The sequence below is a fragment of the Carcharhinus amblyrhynchos genome, chromosome 9 (genome assembly GCF_965287045.1).
Source record: "Carcharhinus amblyrhynchos chromosome 9, sCarAmb.v2.hapA, whole genome shotgun sequence".
Classification (NCBI taxonomy): Eukaryota; Metazoa; Chordata; class Chondrichthyes; order Carcharhiniformes; family Carcharhinidae; genus Carcharhinus; species Carcharhinus amblyrhynchos.
In genome coordinates, this window is record NC_137332.1 from 103,615,029 (window position 1) to 103,626,116 (window position 11,088).

Genomic DNA, 11,088 nt, shown 5'->3' on the forward strand with positions numbered 1-11,088 from the left:
ATGTAAGAAGGATATAAATAGCAGGGCACTGCTCTGGGAACAATGGCTGCACTAAGCCATCGACAGATACAAATGCATACATTAATGTCCCACTTAATTAATCATTAAATATGGTAAGCTTCAACCCTTTAGGCAACTAAGGTCTTGCCACAAGAACAGTTTTGCACAGAAATATTCATAATTATACTCGGTGCATCACAATATCAGCAAGGCAATTCTGAGGACGAAAATGGCTTTCATAGAATCCCTACAGTGCAGAAAGAGGCCATTTGGTCCATCGAACCTGTACTGACTCTCCGGTAGAGGATCTTACCCAGGACACCCCACTGTAACCCCATGCATTTACTCTGCTAATTCCTGTAACCTACACGTCTTTGGACATTAAGGGTCAATTTAGCATGACCAAGCCACCTCACCCATCCATCTTTGGAGTGTAAAGGAGAAAACTCACACCGACACGGGGAGAACATGCAAACTCCACACAGTGTCCCAAGCATGGAATTGAAGCCAGGTCTCTGGCACTGTGAAGCAGCAGTGCTAACCACTGTGCACTGTGCAGCAGAATGAGACAATGGCCTGGATTTTGCAGCAAGGATGAAGAGAGTTGTCCACAAAGATTGAGCAAACCCTGTGACAGGAGTTTCTCCTTTTCCTGCAGCAGTTTAAATCTGACAGCAAATCAAGGAAAAAAGCAACGATGGCAGCTAACAGGTGGGCAACCAAACTGAAATATTTATGCAGAACAAACTAGAAAGTTAAAATTCAGTGCTTTTAATTTACATGTTCAGGTAGCGAATTCAACGTGTAACTGCTAAAATAGTAAAAAGTAAAAATAAGCATATTTCTAGGTGGAATTTTAAACTATTGTGGAGAACTTTAACATTCCACAAAGATAAAATCAGCCTTCCAGGGCCAGAGAAGCACTTCATAGTTATGTAATACACCATTAAACCCATTTGCACCTCATTCAACACTACTCAACTTTTTCCAGGGTTTTCATAGTGAGGTGAACAGCATTAGAGTAAAAGCTCTTATCAATTCATGATTATAAGGGAGACAGCAGTCTGTGGGAACCTCTATAGCATGCTCTTATGGACACACTGACATCAACTTCTGATTTTCACTTAATTCTGGAGGAATTTTGATGGCAAATGTTGACATTGCCACAGCAAAATCCAAATCATCCTGTTTATCATACAACCTAATGCATAATACTGTGGCTTTGCCAAGATACTTCCACAAAAACACTGCAGCTACCAAATATAGCAAAGTTACTCACCATTCAGTAAGAAGTTTGATAGGCAAGAGGAAGGTCTACTGTTTACATCTACCGGTGATATTCTGTAAGCTCCTGTGCAATAGTGCAACTCAACGTTACGGCCAATCCACCTAACCTGCACATCTTTGGACTGTGAGAGAAAACCAGAGTACCCAGGGGAAATCCACGCAGACACAGGGAGAACGTGCAGACTCCACACAGGCAGTGACCCAAGCCAGGAATTGAACCCGAGTCCCTGGCGCTGCGAGGCAGCGGTGCTAACCACTGTGCTACCGTGCCACCTGCAGATGCACAGTACTTTTTTAATACTTAAGCCATGGTTACTGTCACCTGCTCCCAGTCCCATGTACCTTTAGGTACCCACTCCTGCTTTTATCAATCTTTATCCTCCAAGAGAAGACTTTTGGATCCTCTTCTATGTTAGCTGCCAATCTCTTACAATCTTTCTTGGCTTCTAATGATTTTTTTCACCTCCCCTCGGGACTTTGTATATTGTGTTTTTAAGTTTTTAAAATCAGTGTCACAATTAGGCTGATATTAACACTGCAATGAAGTTACTGTGAAAATCCCCTAGTCGCCACACTCTGGTGCCTGTTCGGGTACACTGAGGGAGGGTTTATCATGGCCAATGCACCCTAACCAGCAAGTCTTTCAGACTGTGGGAGGAAACCGGAGCACCCAGAGGAAACACACGCAGACATGGGGAGAATGGGCAGACTCCGCACAGACCGTGACCCCAGGCTGGGAATCGAACCCATGTCCCTGGTTCTGTGAAGCAGCAGTGCTAACCGCTGTGCCAACCTGAACCTGATTCGCAACTGTGTTCCTGGAATCAAAGCTGTGGATGGGAAACCTCCAGGAGAAACATACCAGCCACGCCTGTTTTCAACACTCAGCTGGAATGGAGGCAGGAATTTCTGGAATGCATAAGTGAGCTCAATACGGAAAGCAGGTTAAAATCAAGAAGTGGCTGTCTGTGTGAACATGGCCTCCACACAGCAGCCTGAGAGCTGGACCCAGGAGGTAAATTGTCCCGTTTGCCTTGATATCATCACCAACCCAGTTTCACTGGTCTGCGGGCACAACTTCTGCTGCTCCTGTATCACAGGGTATTGGGAACAGGAGCAGAAGAACTCCTGCCCAGAATGCAGACAGGAATTTCCCAATGGAAACCCCAAAGTTAACCGGGTCTTGGTGAGATTGACGGAGAGAGCTAGGAACCGGACCCTGAATCCAGGAGAGGAGGGAAGTAAACCTCACTGCCAGGAACATCAGGAAAAACTGAAGCTCTTCTGTGAAACTGACAAGAAATTGATCTGTTTGATCTGCAGAGATTCCCGGGATCACAAATCTCACAACTTCATCCCCATTAAAGAAGCGGTTGAAATCTACAAGGTGAGATGGGACTGGGTTTCATCACCAGATTATTTGCAGTCATAGAATAATTGGCCTGATTTTACCATTGTGTCGCGCTCGTTTTCGGGTGTGAAAACTTGGTAAAGTCGGGCGTGAGGTGATTAGTGTGATTTGCGTCCGCACAGATGCCCACTTTGCCAAGGCCCGAAAATGGTTGTGATCCGATTTGTGTCCGAAACAGGCGCAACAGCGATTTAAATACATTTGAGCACATTTAAATTGAATTAATGGACTGCCCGCCCAATTTTACCAGCATTTCCCCCTTTACCATCGCATTCGCCCGTCCCAGATTCAGACACAGACACGGCAAAGCTCTGTTTCGGGCGCTGCAGCCTCTGGCGGTTCTCTAATTCAGATTGGTGGTGGAGGAGGGGAGGGAGGTGGGCCAGATCATTCTCTGGTGAGGTGCGTGGGCGAGGGCTGGGGGGGAAGGAGACCAGATGGATCTCTGGTTGGGGGTGGGGAGGGGGTGGGTGGAGGGGCAGTGGGGGATTCTGCAGGCAATTGGTGGGGAGGGGAAGGGGGCAAGGAGTCGTGATCAGTCTGGCTAGCGGGAGGGTGGGTGGACAAGTGGGACATTACGTTTTGGGGGTGGGGGGTGTTGTCTGTGGGGCCATCGCTCCCGCTTTTTGCTCTCGGGAGCGATGTGACAAGGGGCGGTTTTCAAATTTTTCTCACTGCGCACGCACAGTTCGAAGCTCCGATTGGAGCTGCAGCGTTTCGGCTGCGATAAACCCCAGCCACAGCCCGATTCAGACTCACAATGTTTCTTCAGGCTGAGTGCGCCTGGGGGAGCCTGAAAGCAATTTTCCAAGTTGGGTCTGATCAGTGCCCAGATTTAGCACTTAGAATCAAAATGGTAAAATCGGACCGATAGAGTGCAGACTGGGCCCTTTGGCCCATCGAGCCTGCCTGACACATTAGAAACACCTGAACTCCCACCTAATCCCATTTACCAGCACCTGGCCCATGGCCAAGTGCTCATGCAGGTATTTTTTAAAGGATGTGAGATATCCTGCCTCCACTACCCTCCCAGGCAGTGCGTTCCAGACCATCACAACCCTCTGGGTAAGAAAGCTTTTACCCACATCCCCCCTAAACCTCCTGCCCCTCACCCTAAACCTCCTGCCCCTCATGACTGACCCTTCCACTATGGGGAACAGCTGCTCCTTATCCACTATTTCCAAGCCCCTCATAACCATGTACACCTCGATCAGGTCATTCCCTCAGTCTTCTCTGTTCCAACAAAACAACCCAAGCCCCTCCAACCTCTCTTCATAACTCGAATGTTCCCAGGCAGCATCCTGGTGAATCTCCTCTGTACCCCCTCTAGTGCGTTCATGTCCTTCCTATAATGTGGCGACCAGAACTGCAGACCGTACAATTCTAAACAATTCCATCATGACCGCTCTGCTTTTGCAATCGGTTCCTGATTGATAAAGGCGAGTGTGTCATATGCCTTTTTCACCACAATACTTACATGATCTTCCGCTTTTAGAGAGCTGTGGACAAACAAGTCAAAGTCTCTTTGTTCCACAGAACTTCTGAGTGTCCTACCATTCATCGAGTGCTTCCTTGTCAAATTACTCCTTCCAAAGTGTATAACCTCACACTTTTCAGAGTTAAATTCCACCTGCCACTTATCCTCAAAAAAATCCAATCAAATTTGTTAGGCATGACCTCCCTCTGATGAAGCCATGCTGACTATCTCTAATCAAGCTTTCCCTCTCCAAGTGGAGATAGATGCTCTCCTTCAGAAGTTTCTCTAATAGTTTCCCTACCACTAACGTGGGACTCGCTGGTCTGTGGTTTCCTGCTTTACCTCTACAACCCTTCTTAATTAGCAGCACCACATTAGCTGTTCTCCAGACGTCTGGCACCTTCCCCATGGCCAGAGAGGAATTAAAAATTTGGGTCAGCGCCCCTGCAATCTCCTCCGTTGCCTCTCACAGCAGCCTAGGGCACAATTCATCCAGATCTGGAGGTTTAGCCAATTTTAAGGCTGCCAACACCTCCAGTACCTTGCTCTTCCTTACAGTCTCTCCCTGAAATCCATACTATCGTCCTCATTCTCTTGGGTGAAGGAGGTGTGAAGTACTCATTCAGCGCTCCAACAATGTCCCCTGGTTCCACCCACAGTTTGTCCCCTTGGTCCCTAATGGGCCCTACTCTTTCCCTGGTTATCCTTTTCCCATTGATACACTTGGGAATTTCTCTACTTTTACCAGCAAGAGCTTTCTGGCCATTTCATTCTGTGATCTCCTCTCCCTATCCCAGGATCAGCAGAAATCATCTTTCAAATCTCTCTCAGCGAAGAAATCAATGTTTCTGAAAAGTGAACTAAAACAGGTCAGAAAGATTTCTGAAGTCAGGGTAAGTTTCTCCCTGTGCTGATTTCCTGGTACCCGGGTGAGTTTTGTTCCCTCTATTGCAGGACATGATTATTTATTTATTTATTTTCCACACTTCATTGGATAAGGAGCAGTCCTGCAGTCTGCAGACTCACATCACATCCGAGTTCGCTCACATGCACCAGATTCTCACTGAAAAAGAACAGCGTTTACTCTGAGAGCTCAAGAGAGACAAGGAGAGGATTCTGGACACAATGGAGAAAAACCTGCAGAAAATCCAGGAGAATTTACGATCCATTGAGGGGGAACTTTCAAAGTTGCAGCAATAGATGGAGCAGCAAGACGGAGTGAAATTTATGAAGGTGACAGTTCTGTTGTGTGATGTTATAGTGGGCAGCACAGTGGCACAGTGGTTAGCACTGCTGCCTCACAGCGCCAGGGACCTGGGTTCAATTCCAGCTTCGGATCACTGTCTGTGTGGAGTTTGTACATTCTCCCCATGTCTTCTTGGGTTTCCTTTGGGTGCTCCTTCTGCACTGTTGGGATTCTATGTTTGCAGGTTGCAAAATAGCTGATAAACATTGAAAGATATAGAGAATTGTAACACTACATTCTGCAGCCTCTCCTTGCCTTCTCGATGAATGGTATGCTTTGTCTGTATAGTGTGCAAGGAACAATACTTTTCACTGTAGGTTAATGCATGTGACAATAAGAAATCAAAATCAAACCAAAAGAATTCTCAGAAAAGAAATTGAAATGGATGCTGAAATTGAGATCGAAACAATTGCTCTATCGATTACTGACGGGTGAACTATTGTGACGGAACCAATTATACCGACATACACACACACATACATACATACATACAATCTCTCTCAAACATACACACACACATACACACATACAATCTCTCTCAAACACATACACACGCACACACACACACAAACACACACTCACACACATATATATACAATCTCTCTCAAACACATACACACGCATGCATACAATACAACACTCACATATACACTCACACACACACATAGATATACTCTCTCTCAAGCACACACACACACACCCACATACACACACACTCACACATACATATATATATACACTCTCTCTCAAACACATACACACACTCACACACACGCACACACACACACATACACTCCCTCTCAAACACATACACAATCACACACACATACACACACACACACATACATAGATACACTCTCTCTCAAACACACAGACATACACACACACACCCACACGCTCACATACACACATAGATACACTCTCTCTCAAACACACACACTCACGCAGACACACACAATCACACACACACATATGTACACTCTTTCTCAAACACACACACACACACACACACACTCACACACATATGCACTCACACACACACACACGCACTCACACATACACATATACACTCTCTCAAACACACACACACATATGCACTCACACACACACACATACATACAATCTCTCTCAAACACACACACACACACACACACACATTTTAATCTATTGACCAGACGTTGTTTCTACCAACTCAGTTTTATTTTAGGTGGAGCTGTGTCAGTAGAGAAGGTAGGACGTCCTGTTTTTTAACTTTACACCATTTAGTTCTGTACAGTGATTGACCAGAGTATTTATCACAGTCAATGTTATAAACATTTATAGGAGCAGTGAGGATTATGAGGAACGACCATTAGCAGAGAGCAAACTGTTGACTGGGAAGTTCAGAGGTCCAATGCAATACACAGTGTGGAAAGAAATGGGAAAAGCCATTAAGCCGGGTAAGAAGGTGATTGTGGATAGGCAGGAATGTGGAATTGTTAATATCAGATCAGCTATAATCCTGTTAAATGGGAGCAGGCGTAAGGGGCCGAGTGGCCTACTCCTGCTCCTAATTCATACATTCACAAATCTGCCATCCTTACCTGGTCTGGACCTCAGTCCTAAACCATATACCCCAAATCCTCAGATTGTGACCCCTAGTTCTGGCCACCCCCACCATCAGGAACATCCTTCTGGCATCTACCCTATCCAGTCCTGTTAGAATTTTATAAGTTTCTATGACATTTCCACCCTTCTGAACTCCAGTGAATACACTCCTAACAGGCGCCATCTCTCCTCATATGTCAGTCCTGCCATCCCAGGAATCAGTCAGATAAACATTCGCTGCACTCCTCATAGCAACAACATCCTTCCTCAGATAAGGAGACCAAAAGTGCACACAATAGTTCAGGTGTGGTCTCACCAAGGCCTAGTATAACTGCAGTAAGATATTCCTGCTCCTGTCCTCAAATCCTCTCGCTATGAAGGCCATTTGCCTTCTTTATCGCCTGCTCCACTTGCATGCCTACCTCAGCGACTGGCGTACGAAGTCACCTAGGTCTCATTACACATTCTCCTCTCCTAATTCATGGCTATTCAGATAGTAACCTGTCTTCCTGTTTTTGCTACCAAATTGGATAACCTCACATTTATCCAAATTCTACTGCACCTGCCAGTCATTTGCCCAGTCACTGAACTTGTCCAAATCACACTGACGGATCTCCGCATCCTCCTCGCAGTTCATCCTCCTGCCCAGCTTTGTGTAATCTGCAAATTTGGAGATATTACATTTAGTTCTTTCATCTAAATCATTAATATTTATAGTGAATAGCTGGGGTCCTAGCACAGATCCTAGATGTCCCAATAGTCACTACCATCCATTTGAAAATGACTTGATTATTCCTGCTCTCGTATCTGCCAACCAATTTTCTAGCCATCACAGTACATTACCCCCAATAGCACGTGCTTTACTTCTACACGTTAAGCTAGTATGTGGGCCTTCTGAAAGTTCATTCACTGGCTCTCCCTCATCAACTCTACTAGTTACATCCTCAAAGAGCTCCGTGGTTAGCACACCGGTCTTGAAAACCAGTGGTCGCGAGTTCAATTCTTGGGGCGGCATGGTGGCACAGTGGTTAGCACTGCTGCATCACAGAGCCAGGAGCCGGGTTCCCGGCTTGAGTGACTGTCTATGCGGAGTTTGCATGTTCTCCCCACATCTGCATGGGTTTACCCTGGGTACTCTGGTTTCCTCCCACACTCCAAAGATGTGCTGGTTAGGTGCATTGGCCATGCGAAATTCTCCCTCAGTGTACCTGAACAGGGGCTGGAGGGCGGCGACTTGAGGATTTTCACATTAACTTCATTGCAGTGTTAATGTAAGCCTACTTGTGACACTAATAGCTAAACTTTAAAATTCTCACCCCACAGTTCCAGCCTCATTGACTCTGGATCTAAAGACAGCCAATCCCCGGCTCAGGGCGTGTGAGGATCGGACCAGCGTGAGACATGGGGACAAGCCCCAGCAGCTCCCTGACAGCCCAAAGAGGTTTGATTCTTGTGCCTGCATCCTGGGGTCTGCTGGGTTTGCGTCAGGGAGACACTACTGGGAGGTGGAGGTGGCGAAGAAGACATGGTGGGGTTTGGGAATAGCCCGGAAATCCGTTCACAGGAAAGGGAGAATCGACCTGCAGCCAGAAGCCGGATACTGGACTGTGTGGCTGGATTCCGAAACCGAATATGTGGCTGGGACCTCCCCCAGACAGACCCCCCTCAACCTGCGGAGCCCCAGAGGATTGGGATGTTCCTGGATTACGAGGGGGGGCAGGTGTCCTTTTACAATGCAGACAACATGTCCCACCTCCACACTTTCACCGAGGTGCTGTTTCCCTTCTTCTCCCCCGGACTGAAGGATGGTGAGAAAAACTCGGCACCACTGACAATCTGTCACTTCAAATGTCACTAACAGGGTCATCGAACAGTTCCACACCATCTATCTGCTGTGCAAAACGGTGGGCATCAGCTCAGTTGTAGGTGGTTCGGATGGTCCACTTGCCATTTCCGATCAGTTTGGGATCAACCGCTTGGCACTGCCTTGTTGGTGACGGTAGATGGAGAAAGGACAATTACAACAATAATGGTAATAATGGTTTTAAAATGGCTATTGTGGCTAAGAGTTAAGCATGCTGGGATTTTTAGTCAAGGTGTAGTTAAAAACAGATGCAGCTGCAGCGTTACTGTGGGTCATGACCTGGTCTGGGTGCTGTGACCTGAATCTTCCTGTGTTGACCAAGTATGGGAACTTGTTTACTGTGAGCTAGCTCTGATGGCACAGGGTGTTATGGAGGCAATTTGAACTACCTGCTATCTGAGCCAAGCATAATGGAGGCATCTACAAGTAATTTCATTGACTACTCGAGCAATGTGATCAGTTTCCGGTTACTCCAATGGCTGGACGCCAGAGAGCCTTCTGGAAAAGTTGGAACAATATGCAGATAGAAGAGATATGCAGTCCTTTGTCCGTAGAGATCAACATCACAAGAAGAAGAATGCCTCGAGAACATGTTCAGAGATACCGTAAGGGCAGGTTTTACATCGGGAACGGACTTGGCCATTTCGTTCTAACCAGGTAATATCTATTTTCATTTAAAGAATTAGAGTTAATGTTCAGTTAAGAATTAAGGTTCAATAAAAGAGTTAAAGTGTTACAACTGTTGTTAGTTTGAGTTGGTACCTAAACTGTTAAATAAAGAGAAGATTGTTAAAAGAATTAAGAGTGGACTTCTGTCCTTGTTTCTCACATTAAACTCGAATTCTGGAAAGACTGAATTAGTAACCGAATAATATGATCCTTTTGGTTAATCGATGCAGAGCTGGAACACAGCAACACAAGAGCTAGGAGCAGGAGTAGGCTATTCAGCCCCTCGAGCCTGCTCCACCATTCAATACAATCATGGTTGATCTCATTATGGCCTTATCTCCACCTTCCTGCCTGCTCCCCATAACCCTTCATCGTGCTACCAATTAAAAACCTTTCTATCTGCTCCTTAAATCTGGTCAGTGCTCCGGTGTCCACTATACTCTGGGGTAGAGAATTCCACAGATTTACCGCCCTTTGGGTGAAGTAATTCCTCCTCATTTCTGTTTGAAATCTGCCACCTCTCAGCCTAAAATCATGGCCTTTTGGTCTCGAATGTCCAACAAGTGGAAACATCCTCTCCATGTCCACCTTTTAGCATCTTATATACCACAATTAGATCGCCTCTCATTCTTCTAAACTCTAATGAGCCTAAACTGCTCAATCTCCCTTCATAAGACAAGTCCTTCATCCCTGGAATCAATCGAGTGAATTTTCTCTGAACAACCTCTAATGCACCATCTCAACCCTTCCAAAGAGTTCCGTGAGTATCAAATTGAAAGGAATGTCAGGAGACATGGGTGTAGGGGGTGTGTGAGTGTTAGGGGTAGGGATGGGGTGCTGTAATGGAGTGTATTCAAACTGGAACACAAAATCAAGGGAAAACTACAGACCCCAATTAGGAAATAATTGACAAGCGCAGGAGTGGGGAACTAGGCCGAGATAGATCCCCCAGTGGGTAGTACACAACAAGCGGCAGCCGTCCAAAAGATGGCAATACTTTTCTGGATGTTTCTTCCCTGTATCTGAATCATCTTCACTTTCACAGGTCCCCTATTGTCCTGCCCCACCAATGTTTTATTCTGACTCACCTGGACTCAATCCCTTTCTAATAGGAGGCAGTGGCGTAGTGGCATCGTCATTGAGCTAGTAAATCCGAGACCCAGACCTGGGGACCTGGGTTCAAATCCCACCAGATGGTGAAATTTGAATCCAACAGAAAATTGGAACAGTCTAATGATTGCTGTGAAACCATTGTCAACTGTTGTAAAAACCCTTCTGGTTCACTATGTCCTTTAGGGGAAATCTGCTGTCCTTACTCGGTCTGGCTCACATGTGACACCAGAGCCATGGCAATGTGAAATGGAGGGGAGTTAGGGGTGGGCAATAGATTCTGGCCCAGCCAGTGACACCCACATCTTGTAAAATGAGTCTTTAAAAAATGACTGAAATGGGCCTTGTCCAATCTCATATCTTTACACTGCATCTTTTCTCATTCTGGTTTATAAACCTGATGATCACTATTTCCCAAATTCCACCTGCCCCCCTGC

The 11,088-nt window shown here is 46.0% G+C and overlaps 1 pseudogene across 1 annotated transcript; it reads left to right on the top strand.

Moving 5' to 3' along the window:
* Positions 1-2,263: 2,263 nt before the first annotated feature.
* On the top strand, positions 2,264-9,646 carry LOC145348673 (zinc-binding protein A33-like; annotated as a pseudogene). The gene is made up of 4 exons (XR_013887958.1): positions 2,264-2,674; positions 4,734-4,789; positions 6,709-6,860; positions 8,332-9,646. The product of XR_013887958.1 is annotated as a zinc-binding protein A33-like (transcript).
* The last annotated feature ends 1,442 nt before the right edge of the window (positions 9,647-11,088 follow it).